Below are 22,727 nucleotides of genomic sequence, written 5' to 3'. Positions count from 1 at the left end.
CAGGCTTAGATGTCACTCGCAGCGCCGATATCAAAGCTGCGCTTGCAGACTTGCGTTTATTGCTGTTGATGAGTGCAACACGTACCGGAATCAGCGTTGCATGTAAGAACGTTGGTTGCTCATATGGCGTTAATAACATTTTCTTTGCCTTTATAGTCACCTTTCTAGATTCCTGGTTTTAATGTCATCAGGTTTTCGTTAGCTCTTCCTGTTTCTTTCGTGTTCATTGACTGCGCATGAACATGGATCTGCGGACTTTGGTCTGCTCTCGCGACAGCGTGCAACCATTCCTTACCAAAGATATGAAATATCAGTCGTATAGTGGCGCGTGCAACTTGCACATCTTTTATTTTTTACGTAGGCGCTAGTACAACAAATATTTACCCGGATGGTGAATTAGAAGACTAACCACAGCACCTAGACAGAGTAACGCGTTACACTCAATTTGTATTGAATCGGGATTATATTACTGCATATTATTGCCCGATCGCAGAATGTACAGTCGCGATCAATATGACTTGCAACACGGGAGTGCGTGGCCTCACGAGTTTAAAGATTGCGCATGGCTTCAACTTACTTCATTTCTGTAACTAAATATTATTTTCTTGTTCGGGATCACCTTCCAGTGAGAGAACAGCGTTTAGTTGTAGAATTAAGGGCTAGTGGAAGGAATGCGCAATCCTTAAAAACTCGTGAGGCCTCGCCTTAGCAGGTATGGTGTCGCGCTGCTAACCTCGAGAGCGCGGGTTCGACTTCCATCCATGGCCGCCGCATTTCAAGGGCGGCGAAATGCAAGGACACCCGTTTACTTCGATTTAGGTGTGCTTTATAAAAGCCCAGATGGTTTAAAGTAATCCGGAGTCCCCGATAGTCCCATTACGGCGTCCCTCATAACCATATCGTGGTTCTGGCACGAAAAACCCCAGCAATTATTAAGGTGGCTTGGCCTGAAAATTTTCCACCAATACCGGTGACGTAATGGCAACAAAGGTGCACAATAGTGAATAACTTTATTACTTTGTACCACCTAATCGTGATATACAGGTTCTGCACGTCATTTTGAGAATGAGAGCTTTCGTTGGTATCTTCGCATGACGCATCGCATGACACTTCGCATGACAGACGGGCGAAGTGGGGGCATGAGCAGAAGCTTTCTTTTTGTTTTTTTTTTTCAATAGAAACGCTTTAAATATAAAAGTTTAAAAGAATTTACCGCATTTTCGGTGCGAACTTCGGTGCGCGAGTTGGCTTCGCGGAACTGTGCTTCACAATAATGCAAGCAAGGCGGCATATGGCAACACGCGGGTTCGTTGGTTGGTCGAAGTTTATTAATAGTCCTGAGAGACGCGACTAGCGCGCACTGGGAATTTTTTTTTAGTTGTTAAAGGCGTTTATTGGACGCTGGCGTAACGGTCGACCAGTAGCTCGACGAACGGCTCAATTCACGGACCGCGAGCGGCGTCCACGAGCCATGTGCGGTAGAGATACTCACTAGATAGCGCAGGAGAGGGTGCTCTACTTTATAGCGTTACTCATCGCTGCAAGTTACTTTTGCGCGGTTTGTAAATCGGGGGTTGGGGGGGGGGGGCGCTTGTAGACGAGAAAATGCGGTATCGATTCAAACAGAGACATAACACTTTCATACGCAGCTGTGCGTACTCGTCGGGAGCCGGAAGCCTCTAGCCTGCCTTGGCCCTAATATTAGCATTGTTTTTGATGTCATACTCGGCGTGCTCCTTAGGATGCTGTGCGCAGCGGCGATGTCTGAGTTTTCTCCGTGGTCGACTGTGTTGATTATCGCCAGCTTCGCGGAGAACAGCCAGGCTCTTCAGTTTTACGGCAGCCATTGCGTTAACAAAAGGCAGTTGAGAAGCGAACTGCTACCCCACACGACGGCGCGCGACGAGGAGGAGTCATGGGTGAAGGCACGCGATGGCAAACGATAGTTCGTACTCGCGCTGCACGGCGCCCTCCTAATCACACCGCTCACTCTCCCAAACGTATGTGTGAAAGACCCCTTCCGAGAGAAAAAGCCAAGTTCTTGTGAGGGAAAGCCAACTTCTTGGGTTGGGGCGTTTCGCACTGCCCGATGTAGCCGTAAATGTTCCTATAAATTGACGCCAGTGCATTGTCGTGTTGGAAACTAGTTCGATATAAAGCATTATTTGATGTAGCCGAGTTCGATATTGTCAGTTTTGACTGCATATAGCGATACTTAAGAATTTACCTTCATCGCGCACAGTTCCACACGCTACAGCGTCTGTGACATGAAGGCGTTGTGCATGCGCGCTTAATCAATGCAGACTACAGTACTCAGCGAGACTTGATGCAAATATTAAGATAACTCTACAGACACCGAACAGCCTGCATTAGACAAACTCAGATAGATAGATAGATAGATAGATAGATAGATAGATAGATAGATAGATAGATAGATAGATAGATAGATAGATAGATAGATAGATAGATAGATAGATAGATAGATAGATAGATAGATAGATAGATAGATAGATAGATAGATAGATAGATCCAGCGTGGTAATTCAACAATAATGCAATCGAACGAGAACGTCCACGTAATTTAAGGAGTTTCTCCTGAAAGCATACTTCACGCGTCGTATATATATATATATATATATATATATATATATATATATATATATATATATATATATATATATATATATATATATATATCACCGTACCATTTTTAACTGAAGGGCTAAAATAGAGACGTATGGACGCGTTCTTCCAATTTTGTTTACTCAACGCGAAAAACCACCACCGTTGCGTGTTGGCAGGCCGGCGTCGTGAGAACGCCATTCACTCCTAACGCGCGACTCAAAACGAACATGCTTGGCAAGACGTACTTCACTGAAGTTGAGAAGAATCTTCTGCTACAGCTTGTCACAAACTACACGCGCACGGACGCCGTGTCGATAAACGCGAAGCCTCCTTGTCGGCCGGCGCGCTGTTTTGCAGTTGCCAATCCAACGTGATAGCCTACACAGACGCCTTGGTGAAGCGAAACCTCAAGGCGCATTCTTTATCTCTGTACAACACCATGCGGTTAACCGGGACGCGAAGTGATCTCACTGCCGGCGAATATCAGAAGACTGCTCCGAAAGTGAACTCACAGGCATGGTTCAAAAATTCCGTGAAGTCAGTCGCGCTGCTGTCCCCCAAGCCACTATTTATTGTTTTGTTTTACTACGTGCAATCACCTGACAGTACGCGCCGTTCTCGCGTTTCTCTGCGGGCGGGCGACAGCGCGCATGCTCAAGCAAACCCCGTGTGCCAGCAATGAGGTGAAGAGCTCGTTCAGGGCCGTGTCCTAATGACGCATGAAGGTAGCATTGACGCAACCTTAGGCTGACGAAGCACCAAGGAAGCCGAGGGCCCCTAAGAAAGAAGCTCTGAGAGTGACATAAGGCGGCCTCACCGCAATGAAGGCTTCCTTGCTGAGGTAAGGAACGTTTCATTGTTTGGCCCTTAGAATACCTAAACAGGGTGTTTCCTCGGGATTGCTTCAATGAAGCATACAGGGCGTTTTTAAATGCGAAGCATTTCTTAGCGAACTTCTGCGAGTTTGAGCGTATCTATCTATCTATCTATCTATCTATCTATCTATCTATCTATCTATCTATCTATCTATCTATCTATCTATCTATCTATCTATCTATCTATCTATCTATCTATCTATCTATCTATCTATCTATCTATCTATCTAGCCGCCTACGACTTTGTGCTCTCCTGGCCGTTTCGTTAATCGGAAGTATACCAAAATTGGTATGGAATAACATGACCGTATTACGAACATAAATGGCATGTCATACCATGAAAATCATGACGTGCATGTCATGAACAGCATGATTTACATTCCACGGCCTTGGGGCTCTTGCGGCCATTCCGTTAATTTCATATATACCAAACCTGGTATGACGTGACAAGAGTTCATGGCGAACATAATGACAGGTCCTAGCGTGCAAATCATGGCACGCATGTCATGTGCGGGGCATGATTTACATGACATGGTCTCGAGGCGCTCGCGGTCGTTTAAATGAATGGATATGTACGAAAACTGGTATGCCTAGACATTTCGACATGACAGAACTGACGCGTGTTAACATGAAAATCATGACACGCGTGTCATGCACGTCATGATTTACATGCCACGCTCATGACGCACTCGCGGCCGTTTCGCTCGCTTGATATACACCAAAATTGGTATTGCGCAACGTGACTGCATGACAAACATATATGACAGGTGGTAACTTGAAAATTATGATATGCATATCATTTACGGCATGATTTACATGCCACGCTCATTGTCCGATCGCGGCCGTTTCGCTAGCTTGATATACACCAAAATTGGCATTGCGTGACGCGAATGTATGACGAACATAAATGACAGGTGGTAACATGGAAACCATGACATGCATGTCATATATGGCATGATTTACATGCCACGCTCATGGTGGACTCGCGGCCATTTCGCTCGTTTGATATATATCAAAATTGGTATTGTGCGATGTGACTGTATGACGAACATAAATGACAGGTCCTAAAGTCGAGTTATGCTGTGTATGTCATGTGCGGTATGATTTACATGACACTGTTATGGTGCGCTTCCGGCCGTTTAGATAAGTGGATATATACCAAAATTGGTATGACATGGCAGGAGTGCGTGGTGAACAAAAATGACCGGTCATGCAGTTTATATACCAGAATATACGTTCCATTGGCATGGTATATACCACACTGTGCAGGCACGCGTGCATGGCAAACATGCGATATATGGTGAACTAGATGTCATGGCATGAATGATTTCATTTGGCTCAAAAATAAACAAAGCGATGTATGCAGCTCTTTGCTGGCTGCTTCGCATTACATCGATTCCCACGGTGCGTGGGATCTGCCGGACTTTTTTTCTTTCTTTCTTTTCTTCTGTCTTTGCGCCGGATATATAATTCTTGTCATACGCTTCCCGTCATGCTGCTTAATGTGCGGGTATGTACAATGCCGGTATAAGTGACTCGGAAGAGTCCGCTTTGTTACTTTTCTTACTTTATTTTTTTAGACACTACAGATTGTTTATAAAAGAAACCTATGACAATAAGGCTCCTGTCGTTTTCGCACACGAACTTTACCACAGTTAAACTTACAGTGTTTCGACTAATAAACAGAAACTCGTTAATCGACTTTTTAATTATTGACTTGAGGGCAGGTGTTTATATTACAAAGTTGTAGTGCGTGCCAACTTATGCCATGCCTATTTTTTTGAAATCCCAAAAGTTGAACGTAGTTCAAGATATTCGTCTTCAAATTCCATGGGCGAAGTCGAAACTGATCGCGCAAGGCGTGCACGAAGAGCGACCGTTCTGCTACGTCAGACCGGAACTACCCATCACATGGGAGTGACGAAATTTGAATGACGGCGAGCCGCGGCCGTATGTTCTTGTGAAAAGCTGCAAGTCATCTCACTTGTGGCCGCGCGTCGCCTTACTTTTGCGCGTAGTATTTGTTGCTTATCTGTGACTTTCGAACTGTGCGCAAGCAAACCGCAATATCAACCTTTTCTTCGTCTGGGAAGCATAAAACTCTGGGGCAGCCACTGCGGCGCTTCTTCTTGCAGAGGGGCTAAATAGTTTTTCGCGCCTCCTAATAGGTTAAGAAAGTAACACATAGGCATCACCCATCGCACGCGAACATTAAGCTGTCTACTAGTGTATTTCAGAATCTTTGCCGATTTTTCTGACCAGATTCTGCTATGGCGCGCCAATTTATTCAAATTTCGTCACTTCCCTGTCACGTGTCATTCCGGTGTTCCGCCGGACATCGTGCGCGCCGGGCGCGATCGCTTTCGATTTCGCCCTTGACGTTCGATGATGAATATCTCGAACTACGTGCAACTTCAGTGATTTCTAAAAAATAGGTATGCCATAAAGTGGCACACACTACAACTTTGTAATATAAACACTTGCACTCAAGTGAATAATTAGAAAGTTAATTAACGACAGTCGCGTCAACGTCATTTTAGCTGCGGGAAAGTACTTCCGCCTCGACATAGAGTTCACGTGCGAAAACGACAGGAGCCTGACTGCGAATTACTGCGATATTACATCTCGTACAGTGACACCTGCATGTATACAGGACGCGTATGTTTCTGAAGCATGAAAGCTACTTTGTGGAGTTCCAAGCAGAGGCATGGCTGTGTGGCTGCTTGCCACGCATACGGCCTGGATTCTCACTCGGACCCAAAATTTTTATTATTCATTTTAAATGCGAAGCATTTCTTAGCGAACTTCTGCGACTTTGAGCGTATCTATCTATCTATCTATCTATCTATCTATCTATCTATCTATCTATCTATCTATCTATCTATCTATCTATCTATCTATCTATCTATCTATCTATCTATCTATCTATCTATCTATCTATCTATCTATCTATCTATCTATCTATCTATCTATCTATCTATCTATCTATCTATCTATCTATCTATCTATCTATCTATCTATCTATCTATCTATCTATCTATCTATCTATCTATCTATCTATCTATCTATCTATCTATCTATCTATCTATCTATCTATCTATCTATCTATCTATCTATCTATCTATCTAGCCGCCTACGACTTTGTGCTCTCCTGGTCACTTGGTTAATCGAACGTACACCAAAATTGGTATGGCGTAACATGACTGTATGACGAACATAAATGACAAGTCATAACATGAAAATCATGACACTCATGTCATGTAAAGCATGATTTACATGCCACGCTCATGGTGAGCTGGCGGCCGTTTCGCTAGCTTGATATACACCAACATTGGTATCTTGTGACGTGACTGTGTGACGAACATAAATGACACGAGTTAACATGCAAATCATGACACGCATGTCATGTACAGCATGACTTACGTGCCACGCTCATGGTGCGCTGGCGGCCGTTTCGCTAGCTTGATCTATCCTGAAATTGGTATTGCGCGACGTGCCTGTTTGACGAACATAACAACACGCGTTAGCATGAAAATCATGACACGCATGTTATGTACAGCATGACTTACGTGCCACGCTCATGGGGCGCTGGCGGCCATTTCGCTAGCTTGATCTATCCTGAAATTGGTATTGCGCGACGTGACTGTGTGACGAACATAAAAACACGAGTTAACATGAAAATCATGACACGCATGTCATGTACAGCATGACTTACGTGCCACGCTCATGGGGCGCTGGCGGCCGTTTCGCTCGCTAGCTTGATCTATCCTGAAATCGGTGTTGCGCGACGGGACCGTGTGACGAACATAAATAACACGAGTTAACATGAAAATCATGACAAGCATGTTATGTACAGCATGACTTACGTGCCACGCTCATGGGGCGCTGGCGGCCATTTCGCTAGCTTGATCTATCCTGAAATTGGTGTTGCGCGACGGGACCGTGTGACGAACATAAATAACACGAGTTAACATGAAAATCATGACAAGCATGTTATGTACAGCATGACTTACGTGCCACGCTCATGGGGCGCTGGCGGCCGTTTCCCTAGTTTGATCTACCCCGAAACTGGTATTGCGTGACGTGACTGTGTGACGAACATAAATAACACACGAGTTAACATGAAAATGATGACACGCATGTCATGTACAGCATGGCTTACGTGCCACGCTCATGGGGCGCTGGCGGCCGTTTCGCTAGCTTGATCGACCCCAAGATTGGTATTGCGCGACGTGACTGTGTGACGAACATAAAAACACGAGTTAACATGAAAATCATGACACGCATGGCATGTACAACATGACTTACGTGTCACGCTCATGGGGCGCTGGCGGCCATTTCGCTAGCTTGATCTATCCTGAAATTGGTGTTGCGCGACGGGACCGTGTGACGAACATAAATAACACGAGTTAACACGAAAATCATGACAAGCATGTTATGTACAGCATGACTTACGTGCCACGCTCATGGGGCGCTGGCGGCCGTTTCGCTAGCTTGATCTACCCCGAAATTGGTATGGCGCGACGTGACTGTGTGACGAACATACCCTACTGAAAACGTCCGTAAGTCAGTACCATAATTCCGTATGTTTCTGTATGATTCTTGCGGAAATGTACGGAAAATATATGGAAAATATACGGAAAACATATGGATTCCGCACGAAACATATGGAATTATGGTACTGGCATACGGAACGCTTTCAGTAGGGATAAACACACAAGTTAACATGAAAATCATGACACGCATGTCATGTACAGCATGACTTACGTGCCACGCTCATGGTGCGCTGGCGGCCGCTTCGCTAGCTTGATATACACCGAAATTGGTATCTTGCGACGTGACTGTCTGACGAACATAAATAACACGAGTTAACATGAAAATCGTGACACGCATGTCATGTACAGCATGACTTACGTGCCACGCTCATGGTGCGCTGGCAGCCGTTTCGCTAGCTTGATCTACCCCGAAGTTGGTATTGCGTGACGTTACTGTGTGACGAACATAAATAATTGGAGTTAACATGAAAACCATGACACGCATTTTGCTAAACGACATACAAGACGATGTATGCAGCTCTTTGCTGGCTGCTTCGCATTACATCGATTCCCACAATGCGTGGGATCTGCCGGCTTTTTATTTGCAGCTTTCTCGATTTTTCGGGCACGGACAAGATGATAATTTTTCGCTCACAATCAACGACGCCGAGGCCGACACCGAGGCCGACACCGGAATTTCCGCGAAACGAGCTCTTTAACGCTATCGCGTTAATACAAACGCTGTGTGTCATAGCCACATTAAACGAATACTTTTCAGCAAAGCTTCTTTATGCCACAACCAATGCATGAAACGAATGTGTCGTCATGTAAACGGTTCTAATAAACCTTAATTACTGTGTCACCAACACAGTCGTCCTTTTTTTTTCCACTGAACACTAACAGTTAGAGGTATGTAGTGGGAAATACTCCTGCGGATAGTGCGACTTTCGTTGAGCTGTGGCAAGTCCTACATAGATCACACCGGCCGCTGCGTTAATGATCGCCTTAGGAAGCATATATTATCGATTAAGAATGGTGTGGGTTCACACCTGCCGTGCCATTGTGCATCGTACGGCTGCGCACCACTGTTCGGAGAAACAAGAATGATAGGAAGAAGCAGAAAGCGTTAGCACGTGAAGTACTTGAGGCTTATCACATACAGAAGAATGAATGAATGCACAACTTTATTTGTCCCTGGTTAACGGGAAGGGGGCAATGGGACAGAGGGTGGTGGGGAGGACCTACTCAAAGTAGGCCTCCACAACCCTCTCAGCCCACGCCAGGATGGCCTCCTGAATGTCGGGCCTCGAGCTGCGCAAGGCAGCCTTCCACTGCTCCTCACAAGAAATGAGGCGTGCCAGGTAAGGGGGAAGAGGGTTCTTAGGGCAACGCCACATGATGTGGTTTAAGCCTGCTGTAGAAGCGGCGCAAAATTTACAAGAGGGAGAAGGGTAACTGGAGGGATAAATGCGGTGTAGGAATACAGAAGAAGAGCGGTAGATACGCCAGTGTCCCTTCGATCTCTTTGTCCAACAATGAATACCTATTTTTAGACAGCGCTGTGCGATAGCTTTTTTTATTGTGCTATGCCATAGTTTGCTTGTGCTGCGCCCTCTCTTTGTGCGCATACCTGGAAATATATATATTTAAGTGACGCGCCGAAAATAAACTAGTTGAAAGTCTGGCGCCCTATCCTGTCTTCTCTCGTTTTTTTTCTTCCTTGTCTCCGATGCGCGACAAATATTTCGTTAAGCCATGCATCAACTCGCCCAACGTTACACTCTGCTAATTATATGCGGTAAAAGGACTCCTCGCACAACATGACATTCATATAGTGCGTTTTTTTTTCGCAGAAGTTGCAACCAACCTGCTTGCCAAGCAGAAGGCCTGGGTTCGAATCTCACTCGAACCTAAGATTTTTATTATTTATTTTATTTGCTTCTTTCTCGATTTTTCGGTCACGGGCAAGGCTGATTTATCGCTCACAACCAACGACGCCGACACCGGAATTCTTGCGAAACGAGTTCTTTAAGCTATCGAGTTAAAATAGCAAGCATCGTTGCGAACTGTCGTAATAACTTCGAAGCATTAAACTTGAATTGCTTGTAGATCATGTAGCTGCTTCGTAATGACTCGTGTTCCGGAATTGGTAACAATGAAATAACACGTTAAAATCATGACCAAAGTAATAATAATAATATCTGGGGTTTAACGTCCCAAAATCAAGATATGATTATGAGAGGCGCCGTAGTGGAGGGCTCCGGAAATTTCGACCACCTGGGGTTCTTTAACGTTCACCTAAATCTAAGTACACGGGCCTCAAACATTTTCGCCTCCATATGACCAAAGTAGAAGAGTACAGTAGATGCACATTTCTATTCTCTGTTCTTCAAACACGTACACCGGCCGGTATGACCAAGCATTTTCTTCTTTTCCCTCGCATTAGCTTCACGTGAGAGGCACCTGGTGTTGCAAAGACGAATAAAAAGCGGAGGCGTGCGTGAGGGAAGACGGGGTTTGCACGAAAGCAGCCCTTCTTTTCTGCAACTGTTTGCTACCGGCCGCCAAAATTTTCCCCTAAAAGTACGGTACGCAACATGACGGCGGTCTTAGGCTCTGCACGACCATTTTAAAGCTTCGAATCCCGATGTGGGTGCGAATACCCGCTCTAATTTAACGAACCACACATGCAGTTTTTCGAGATTCGTTGGCTGTCTCTTCTGTACACGTATACGTGCCGAGCATGCATGAATACCGACTCTGGTAGCGCGGTGAGGTACAGACTGCAGCCTCCGTTCTTCAAACGAGATTAGAGCCGCGCGTTTGGACGGATCTATAAGCTGGCTGCCCAGCGGCCACGTTTCGGCGTCCCGCGCTCGCCAAGCGGATATACGAGCGGCGAAAAGAGCCGCGGCGTGAAATGCCCGGCGTACGCACTCCGCCCGAGCTCCCCGTTTTGTCTGGCGGTGTCTCGTTATCCCCAATTAACCGATTCGCAGAGCCCGTCTCGAGGATTACTTCATCAAATGTTATTCACAAATTCCCGCGCACGAAGCAGCGCAGTGCGGCCTCCGTAAATTGGATTTTCCGCCGCCGCTGCGCTGGCGGTGCGCTCCTGGCCGCCCGGGAAATGTCAGGGTACAGCGCCTGTACACCGGCGCTGCGGCGAGGGAAGACGGGCGCATAAGCTCACCGGTAGGCAGATTACGCTAAATGCGGACACACCGCCTCCGTCGTCGCCATCAGCAGGAACGCACAGTTGCACCGTTGTTTTCGTAGGGCCCCCTATCATATATGATCTGGTACGGATGGATGTATTCCCACTTTCTGTGCGCTTGCGATGTTTCTTTTTTTTTTTATTGGACTGGTGTCGGTGGCAATCGTTCCTCTATAAATTTCTCCGGAGCTCTCATTTGGAAGATAGAGAATCAGAGATGGCACGACACGAAATAAGGGAATACGCAGCGGCGACCATGAATAAGAGCCGCTAAAGGTCAAACGTTTCGGGCCCTTTACATCCGTGTAGGGACGCTAAGTGGAGCCCCTCAGGAGGAGATTTCCGACGCTCCCTTGGTGGATTAATGCGCTGCACAGGCTACGTATGCTTTTATGTTTCGAAAAGCTAAAGAAAAAAAAAAGGAAGGAAGCACTAACGTCGGCTCTCAGAGTGAAAAAGGAACGGGGCAAATAAAAGCTGACAACCCTCTCGGAAATTGATTTGCACGACCCCGATTCTGACAGTGTTGGGATGTTGCCAGTCCCACCATTGCACCCTCCTTTAAGGTAAAAGAATTCCTCTCCATCACGTGTTATTCGATGGTCTGAGAGACGGTGTTGCACATTGTGAATACCGTATATCTACTTATCGAAGCTTTCGACGAAAGAAGAAAGAGCTTGACAAACGACGACGAGTCTTCAGGACGCCCTTCAGTGCTGAAAGTTTATAGGGGAAGACAGCCGGAGAGTAACGCGGCACTCGTAGGTAAAATCATTTGCTCTCGTCTGCGCGCCTTGGAGAAGGGCGCAAATAGAAACTTTGGGCGGCTGCATTCGAGCCATTATATCGCCTCACGAGGAATCCCTTCATTCTCTGCGCTGCTCACCTTCCTTTCACCATAAGACGAAAAAAAAAAAAAAGAGAAACGATTGATCCGCACTTTGACGAGAAAGAATTTACATTCCGGGGCCGGCCCGGTACCTTCTTTCCGCCGTATAACGCTAGTGCAACCCTCCCCCCCCCCTTTTTTTTGTTCTTTCAATTCGAGAATATGTTACCGCGAGCCGAACGGAAGGAGCGCGGCGGCGTGTGCGCGTAGTGAGCTCCCGAGCCTCCGGAAAATCTGCACAGTGCCGGGCGGAACCGTGACCAAGGGCGAATAAACTTAATTACCGAGCAGCGCTCCAGATTACACGCGACACAGGGGCGCACGCGCTTCGACGGCCGCTGCAGCGGCCGGCTTTGATCGAAGACAAGGTGCGCGCTTGATGATCGGCGCCGTATCTGTAGAGGAGCAGCGGTGGGCTGCTTGGAGCGCCCGTCGTAAATCTCGTTTACACCTACCGGCTGTGGCTTGAAATAACGCCCAGAAGCGTCAGCGTCTTTACCATCGATATGTACATACACCTCGCGCGAACGACTCACGCAATTTACTCTGTCATCGAGGTACCGCACAGGAGCACCGCACAAGGCCCGAGTTTTGCAGTCAGGCTGTCGTGACATTCGAGCCTACTAAGACACCGCAAGCAAGGTTTGCGCAATGATAAATGAATCTGCGAAGCTGATTCCATTGGCCGCTAATGACTATTAGAAGCATTTGTCGGCACATGCAGCAAAATAGCATTCGAAATTTTGGGTGCACGACGAGCCACTGAACAAAACCCACCTTCATTTCCTGTGCTGTTTTCCGGTCGCAGGACATGTTGAGGTAACTATAGCCCGGTGTCACAGGCTTTCGTGCATTATGTCGTTTATTTTGGTATTTAACACGATTGTATGTCAGACAATCATGCTTAATTTTGTCTGTAAAAGGGCAGCGACGCCAGGCACCTCTTTGTTTTTGTGGTGTCTGAGCAAGGCTTTTTTTTATAATGGCCTACAATGCCGGTAGGCATCTTTCACACCCGCAGTTACGCTCTGTTTCAGCGGACAAGGGAATCAAGGGGTGAAACTGACACTAATCAGCCTATATTAAATAAAAAAAGAAAAAAAGAAGCGCGTACTCCTCGACAAACTTACGAAGCACCGTCTCCAATAATGCTCCAGAAGTGGCCCTAACCGGACGTATAAATGCCAATAATTGATGAGGTTTTATGTCTCTTGCCGCGAAGAAATGACCTCTATATATTTATGACAATCAAATCCGAATTCGTCAATCTTGGAGCAGCTTTCGGAGAGATCTTCTCGCGTGCGCGATTATGGCCCGACTTTCTAAATTCTGCACTTATGCCATAGATGATCGCCGTACAGTACCCTCCACTCGTTTCCTATTGCTTGAATGATTACATGCCGGGTTCAGGCCCGTAATCATTCAGACAGCGAGAAACGGGGCCCAGGCTCGCAATCATTCATTCATTCGGTCGCCGCTAAGCACGAGTATAGCAGTTAAAAATAAAAATAAAAAAGGCTGAACTTTGACGACTAATGTATGACGCGAAATCCCTCGTATAGGTCACCTATCAGCGAACGATTGAGGCTTGCTTCCCGGGACACTCCTGCAGTGAAGAGGGTGCGCCGTCCTCTCCGTAGCGACTGCGTCACTGAACGCTCCTGGTGCCCTCACTTGAGCAAAACTAGGCGGCCATCGAAGGGGGAATCGCGCGTGCGCGCGCGTCCGTCTTTTTTAACGAGATGAGAACGAAGGCTTACATCCTTATATCCTGGCATAACACTGCTGCAGCTTCGAAGAAAAAGGGAGCTCGAGGACACGTGGCGTGTCTAAGAGAGCGCACGACACGTCGAACAGGTCAATCTCGCGGATGGAGCTTCCTCGACTTGAATACGCTCCGGTACTCCTATAGAAGAAACCTTTCTATAATACTCTTTCTTTTTTTGTCCACCCTCTCCTGGGCAGAGATAAAGAAACGCGTGCGCAATCGCACGAACAAGATGGGCGCGGCAAGGAGGCACAGGCTGCGAAGGCAGGCGCCCAATGAAAAGAGCTTTCGGAACGCCGACCGACAGCCTGAGCTGCCTGAATAGGATGGGCACGATGTGTTTAGTTTGCTCGCTCTCATATATATATATATATATATATATATATATATATATATATATATATATATATATATATATATATTTCATATTTCATATTTCTCTTACTCCCTCTGCCTCGGGAGCACACCTTAAATATAAGAAGAAGAAGTCGGGGGGGCTTAGCGAGCCGGGTTCGAGCAGCACACTCTTTCAAAAGGTATAGCCTTTTGCACCTCCTCCTTTTATTTCTCTGTACGCCGAGAATATCATCTGCGTTCGCGTAAAAGACGTCGGTTCCTTTCCCGCGCTGATTAGTGCCCAAGCTTCCGCTGAATGCTGTCTCAATTAGGAACGGATTGGAGGATATGAAGGGGAGGGGGGAGGGGGGATAAGGAAAGCGCGTTCGAGATTGCATAAAACGGGATAACGCGTCAGTACGAGTGGTGTTTCTGCAACCGGAGTCTCGACTTATGTAAAATAGGAGTTGCGAAAGGATATTGATAAGTATGTATTGCGACAGAAACACACTGCTAAAGTATACGCCAAAAAAGGCACATTGATTGCGAACGCGCTCGTTAATCGTAAAAGTTGTCATAAGTTTTAATTATTGGGAATCATTGCCTTTTCCACAAATATCTTAAACGCTGAATGGAAGCTGGTCAGTGAGTAAGACGTGTACGCTTTGCAAGAACACTGACAATAGCTGCACTTCTCAAACACTGACCCCCCCTCAAGGTCAGCGACGAACAGCGATGTTGTTCCAGATAGACCAAGAAAGACTGACGGTAAGACTGAGGGAAAAGCAGGCAATACTTTGAGAATGCCAATGTCGCGAGTTTGGGGACGGTCATCTCAACACTGATGCAAGCGTTAGGGTTTCCGCTCAGCGAGCAGCGCTTGTGTATAGAGAGCCACAAATTTAGCAACTGCAACGCCCACAAGAAAGCACGCTCAATAATAACATATTTGGTCAAATTGAAGAAAAAAAATTCAAAGCCCCTTTCTTAAAAAAAAAAAAAAAAGATGGTTGAACGCGAAGCTCTGTCCCATGCGAATTGAACCAATGTCAAAGTACAAAGCGAACGACCACGTAACGAACCCGATAAATTCTAAGTGACCCGATGAGATGCATATGTGATTTGATTGCTTTTTTAGGATTGCATTTTTTGAACGTTAAAGTTGAATGAAGACGCATTTCGTCAAGTTGCATAGCCTTTATTTTGGATCATGTAGCCGTTGATTACACGTGCATTGTGATCGCTGTGGTAGAAGATCAGAGGCTCTGCCATCGTTACGTGAGCCAGCCTGCTTGCAAACGTGAGATCAATGTTGGAACGTTGTTGCGTCGTTGGTCTCCGTAGCGTCTTCACTTTCAATGAGTAGCGATCCGGCATGATCTAGCTACGGGCACGATCGCTCTCGCTCTTATACGGTCGCGTAGGGCAGCCTCTCCTTCTGCTTTGAGTGCACCCACGACCTACTTATGGTGACGGCCGGGAATGCATTGCATGACACGCGTAATGTAATGCAAATATATACAGTTCGTATGGGAAGCGTGGCGTTGCAGTTGTCATTGTTCCTGTCAGTACAACTGCGAATGTAAACTGTAGTGTTCTACTAGAGTGTAGTTCTACGATACGGACGTCGTGCGCCATTTTCTATTGTGTGAGCAGATGCGCAGATAGTTCCACCGCGTATAAGTTGGCTTTTCTGCAGTACGTTTTCGGCGCTCACGGACGGATCATGAATTCGCTTTAATAAAATTTTCAATTCCGACCAATTTTTGCGCAATCTTTCTTTCATGATATTGCATATGTTGGTCGTATAAAATGCCTGCACACGTCGGTAAAAGCACCATCTTCGCAGGCACGCGCATTGAATGAGACGGACTTTCTCCCTGGCGGCTGGAATGGGAATCGTGAAAGACGATGGCAGCAGCTTCCTCGGTGCACTGTTTCGGAGAACTTCATTGAGAGGTACCCAGCACGTTGCTCTGCCTGCATGAATCGTCACTCGATACCAATAAGGGGCTTAAGCGTTCGCTATTCTGTTTAGGGACCTGAAAAAAGAAAGCTTGATTTCCACGTAGAAGATTCTTCATTTTTACCAGGCAAAGTGTACAACAGAATAACCGAAACGGCCGTACGGACAATTGCGAAAAAAGGATGCGTTGGTCCTAGAGCTGACGAAGCTATTATATATATATATATATATATATATATATATATATATATATATATATATATATATATATATATATATATATATAAACAATAAAGTGCTAACAAAGGACCCGGAAGTAAAAGTTGAAAAAAATCAAGCACGTAGGAAAAATTGTTCAGTAAAGGACTGACGTTTCGGCCGCGGGACCGGCCTTCGTCGGAGTGATATATATATATATATATATATATATATATATATATATATATATATATATATATATATATATATATATATATAATAGCTTTAATACACTACAATGTTTGCTCTGTTGTACAATGTAGAGCGGCTTTCACGTGCGCCAAGGAATTGACTTAGACGGTGCATCTGATTTTATCGTATATACGCTTGCTCGACTTATAGAGACAACGTTATTTTGCCCGGATGTGCAGTTATTTCTGTTTAAAATTCTATCGCGTGATCGAATCACGGCCGCGGCGGCCACATTTTCGATGGAGGCGAGAATGCTCGAGTCCCGTGTACCCCACCTGGGGTACATGGTACTCCAGGTGGGCTGAACTTCCGGAGCCCTACACTACGGCGTTCCTCATAATTATACCGTGGTTTTGGCACGTTTAACGCCAACAAATATTATTATTATTATTATTATTATTATTATTATTATTATGTTTAAAATTCTAGTGACCAGATTAGGTGACATGAGTGTGTGAACAGCGACCATCATTTGTTCTCAAGAAAGCCCTGGTACAAAGTCTGCAGTCGCTGAATACCATATATACCCACCGTGGTGGCTTAGCAGCTACTGCGTCGCGCTGCTAAGCTCGAGCACACTGGTTCGATTCCCTGCTACGGAGGCCGCATTTAGATGAGGGCCATATGCAGAAACACCCGTGCACTTAGAGTTAGGCGCCCGCTAAAGTACCTCAGGTGCAGTGGCGTACCAACTCGTTCGCGAGTGGGGGGGCTGGCGTCGCTCACTCTGTCCGCCATATATATATATATATATATATATATATATATATATATATATATATATATATATATATATATATATATATATATATATATATATATATATATAGGCCCCCTCCATATATATATAGTGGGGGGGGGCCTCTATATATATATAGAGGCCCCCCACTCGCGAACGAGTTGGTACGCCTCTCAGTTTGGCGTAGTAAATAAGGTGAGTATGAAGAACCTGCTATGAATCTCGTACCTTAAATTCTCACCTATTAAACAAAACATGTCGCTGACAAAGCAAGGTACTTTGCAGAAGCCTTCAGAATAAGCCGAGTGCGAATTTCTTTACTGTTAGAGCCCTCTAATATAAAGTCTTTCTAAAGAAGACAAGTTCCGTCGATTAATATTTATAGAAAGGATATCGAGCTGCTTATGTATAATATAAGATTGTAAATGACTACGAATTTATATGCTAGGTGTCGTTCCCTGACCTCCTATACTTTTCCCAGCTTGGGTGGGGGGTGGACAGGAAAGCGGTGAGGTGGCCCTTTACTCCTCCCCTCCGGTTCCTCCATGTAAATAGCCTACGTAAACTGTGCAAGCTGAAGTATTCTTTGAAAAAAATGTGGGCGATTATAACGCCCCGCATCGTTTCCTTCCGTAAAGGTCGTTAGCTGTTAATGATTGGTCGAAATTTTCTGGGTCATGCTCACAGCACGTGCTCGTAACACGACGCAACAAATGACGCTTAAGTGATCCACCACGTAATTACCACTTACGCATGACTACGTTAAGACAAATAAACTATTTTCAATACGGCGTATTGTTCGACATTGGTTCTTCGCTATTCGTCAAAATTTTTCTGTGCCATAAAATCGCCTCCTTGTTACGCGACGTCAAGTGTCTGCGAAAACTCGCGGCGTTAAAATGAAGTGTGTACAATTAGCAGCGCATTACTGTGCTGAACAATGACTTTTTTTTTGGTATAGCCAGATAGTGTCTCATTCTTAACGTAATTCAAGAAGGCTGCCCACCAATCACTTTGGCAGTGGCTACTTATAGCAGCGGGCGAGATGGATTCATATGTGTATAGCAGATACATTCAGTTGTAGCATAACGACGTTGAGCTGTTATTGCGCGTATACAACTCTCTATGAACTCATCGTTGCTGACAGAGAGGTACAGAGGGAAATAAACATTATCAGAAACAGACGCAATCCTTCGCAGGTGGGCAGCCTTCTTAGTCCAGCAAAACCATAGACGCTGACCCTCTCCCTGGTGAGGTAGATCAAGTTGCAGGGCAAATTTGAAAGCTGGGCTTCTCAATGTGCTGAGTCCACCGCCTTGTTACGAGCCGCCGCGACCGCTGCAGGCTACCATGTTATAAGCAACTTGTGAAGCAGGCTAATCGAAGACTAAAATAGGAATCTTTTACAGCGAAAGCTGTTATGAGATCATTTCAACGGCTGTTTTTGGCGCCGTAGTTGTCCGCCGCCGCCGCCGCCGGTGTCCGTAAACACTATCGCTCGAAATAAGAAAAAAAAAACGAAATAATAAAAAATTCCCAGAATGGAACGGGGTTCGAACCTGGGCCCTTTGCGTGAGAGCCTAGTGTTGTACCTCAGAGCCATGCCGGTGCTTGGAACTGCCTTGCAAAAAGACGCTATACAGGCTTCATGTCCGGAAGGAACCACATTAACATATGTAATTTAGTGTGGTAGAAGAGTGAAATAACAAACACGCACCACACAACGCGAATTCTGTAACCAGGCGTCACACAATGCGAATTGCGCAACGAGTGGTTGTTGGATGCTTCCAACCCATTACAAGGGGCTCTGTAATAATTCTTCGTCGTCATCAGGCACAACACCAACAAAGTGCGCATAATGCCTTACATGTTTTTAGCGGGTACCACGGCTCTCCGTTGAATGACGAAAAATGGCATAGTGGCTGCTTCCCTATTTCAGAGAAATTATGATTTATAGTGTAGTGGGTTCCTCGCAAGTGTACTTGCATTGGTTGCCAAGGAAGCCCATAATCCCATCATCCACTTCCTCAGGGTCTTAATAAAGGTTTCCCCCCTCTCTCTGTCTCTCTTTCTCACGTAAACGTATGTTATATTGCATAGTGGGAGAGTGAAATAGCGACCGGGCGTCACACAAAGCGAATTACGTATCTGGTGAGCCGTTTAAAGCTTCCAACACATTACAAAGGGCTGAGCCACAATTCTTCATCGTCGTCAGTCGTCACGTAAACAAAGTGCACATAATGCCTTACATATGTGTAGCTGGAACCTCGCTTCTGCGCACGATGACGAATAATGGCCTTGTAGGGGCTTCCAAACTTCACAAATATTGTGATTTATGGCGTAGTGGGTACGTTTCTAGTGTACTTTTATTAGTAGCCCCAATATAGTTTACAACGGGCTCTAGAAATGCCGCTCTTTCAGCTTTCCCTGTGACTGTGCTGTGCTTTCCGCGCAGGCCTGGCATTTTTACAGCGAAAGCTGTTATGAGATCATTTCACCGGCCGTTTTTGGTGCCGTAGTTGTCCGCCGCCGCCGCCGCCGCCGGTGTCCGTAACCAGTATCGCTCGAAATAAGAAAAAAAACTAAATAAAAAAATTCCAGGATGGAACGAGGTTCGAACCTGGGCCCTCTGCGTGGGAGCCCAGTATTCAACCTCTGAGCCATGCCGGTGCTTGAAACTGCTTTGCAAAAAGGTCCTATACAGGCTTCATGTCGGGAATGAACCACATTAGCATATGCAACATAGCGTGGTAAAAGAGTAGAATAAGCACCAAGCGTAGCACAACGCGAATTATGTAACCATGCGTCACACAATGCGAATTGCGCAACGAGTAGGTTGTTGAATGCTTCCAACCCATTACAAAGAGCTCTTCCATAATTCTTCATCGTCATCACGCACAGCATCAACAAAGTGCGCATAATGCCTTACATGCGTTTAGCAGGTACCAAGGCTGTCTGTAGAATGACGAAAAATGGCACAGTGCCTACTGCCCTACTTCTCAAAAATTACAATGATTTATAGCGTAGTGGGTTCCTCGCAAGTGCACTTCTGTTGGTTGCCAAGGAAGCCCATAAGGCTCCCATGATCCATTTCCTCAGGGTCTCAATGAAGTCAATTCTCTCTCTCTCTCGCTATACGTTTCTCTGGTTAAAGTGTGTTATAAAGCGTGGTGGGACAGTTAAATAACGACCGGGCGTCACACAATATGCATTACGTAACTAGTGGGTCGTTTAAAGCTTCCAACCCATTACACAGGGCGCAACCATAATTATTCATCGTCATCAACCGCCGCATCAACAAACTGCACATAATCGCTTATATATGGTACCTCGCTTCTCCGCAGAACAACGAATAATGTCGTGCTGGGTGCTTCCCAACTTCCCAAAAATTACGCTTTGTTGTGTAGTGGGTACGTTTCTAATGTACTTGTATTAGTAGCCACAGGAGAGTTTATAACGGTCTCTAGAAATGCCGCTCTTCCAGCTTTCGCTGTGACTGTGCTGCGCTTTCCGCGCAGGCCTGGCGTTTTTTTAGCTCTCCTGAATCGGCAGAACTAAAATACTCGACACTTCTGCACACTCATCATCTCACAGCAGCGTGGATATGAAGCAGTGACGATGCTATTCGTTTTGAAAGAAACTAAACTTCCTGAAAAGGGAGACCGTTTGATCGGGCTATAAAACGTTTACCGGTTCACGCCCTTATTTGCGTCACCAATTACTTTTTTTATCTAGTACATACTGCCAATCGCTTTAGGGATTATTGCAGGAAGGACACAAACTATAACTATATAAAGAAAAAAAATCATGCAAAATAACATAACTTTTCTTTCCTTTTTTGTGCGTGAATGGCAATGTAAAGATCAGTAGAAAAATTCACATATGCGAAACATCTATGCACAACTGTGAAATCTAACTGTATAACGCTGACACATCATATCATATCAATATAATTGTGAGTCACACATAGATACGTAAGCTTTAGAAAAAAAAAGCATACATTCTAATGATAGGTAGCGAAATGTGGGTAGCAGGATAAATACTAATAGTAATATTAGTATTTAGTAATATTAGTAATATTAGTATATAGTAATATAGTAATATTAGACGCCCTTTCTTCCTGTCCTTACTTTTTTCCTTGATGTTACGCGTCTTTTTGGTTTTTCAGTAAGCATGTACCAACTAGCCCAACAAAAAGTTCTATTAAATTATTGCTTTTCCTTGCAGACCCTCTATAATGGTAATTAATTTAATAGTCGATGGAAACCATGCCGGAGTAGCATATTCTAAGACTGATCTAACGAGTGTATTATAAGCTAGTAATTTAGTCTCACGGGGCGCTTGACGAAGGCGTCGCTTAAGAAAAAGAGCCGCTTAAGTGCCGTTGAAGTAATATTATTGACATGACAATCTCATCTAATTTCAGGCCAGGCCGAACAAAGTAAAATCATGACAGATTGCTGTAATCTTATAGAGCCCCTGCTGAGCCTCCTCTGCAATGCTCGAGCGCAAGGCGCGAAAGCGTGGATTGAGCAGCCAGCACCCCAGAGAGCCTACAATGCGTGGTCATGGCACACGGAGAACAGTCGCCACAGCAGAATTGTAGGAAACATTTTTTACATAATTACGGTATTGCTGCGTTCAAGTAAAACTTCGCCTCACTTGTTAGTTTCCCACGCTGCAGCCCAGCAACCGACAATGACCACCGTCGAAAGGGGGGGGGGGGCTCGGCCCCCCTAACATTTTTGAGTGGGGGGGCTAGCGCCCCCCTTGTCCCCCCGGTAGATACGCCTATGCTCAGGTGCTCACAATTAATACGGAGTCCCCCACTATGGCGTGCCTCATCATTATATCGTGCTTTTGGCACGTAAAACCACGATAAAATAAACACCGCGTATTATGCTCGCTCACATAATGCACTAATCCCGTGATCAGAGATGTTACGTTCACAAACTTTTCTTCTGTTAGAATCTACCGCAATCGTCTGTTGCTTGGAGGATAATTACTCTATCACGCGCATCACTATCATAAGTGTAGGACATACACGTGCTGCTTAACAGTCGAAGAACATAGAAAGAAGTAGTAGCTCACGGGATCCGGACCGAACAGAAGTTTTGCGAATACGGGCGCAGGTTGTGCCCCGCAAAGTTTTCAGTTGGGAATATATATATATATATATATATATATATATATATATATATATATATATATATATATATATATATATATATATATCATGCCTCATGCTACTTGGAACCTGGGCTAATGAAGAGGGGCGAAAACAATGCAAACTAACATGGACCCTTAGAATATCCACTTCTTTCCTTC

At 45.3% G+C, this 22,727-nt stretch overlaps 1 protein-coding gene across 4 annotated transcripts in view; it reads right to left on the bottom strand.

Annotated features, from left to right (window-relative positions):
* LOC119401923 (GTPase-activating Rap/Ran-GAP domain-like protein 3) overlaps nt 1-22,727 on the bottom strand; it is a 594,089-nt gene that overhangs the window by 231,689 nt on the left and 339,673 nt on the right. The gene's annotated exons all lie outside the window — the stretch shown is intronic.

Source organism: Rhipicephalus sanguineus, chromosome 1 (assembly GCF_013339695.2).
Source record: "Rhipicephalus sanguineus isolate Rsan-2018 chromosome 1, BIME_Rsan_1.4, whole genome shotgun sequence".
Taxonomy (NCBI): Eukaryota; Metazoa; Arthropoda; class Arachnida; order Ixodida; family Ixodidae; genus Rhipicephalus; species Rhipicephalus sanguineus.
Note: the sequence above shows the minus strand (reverse complement) of the source record. Positions and strands in the feature narration are given on the sequence as shown.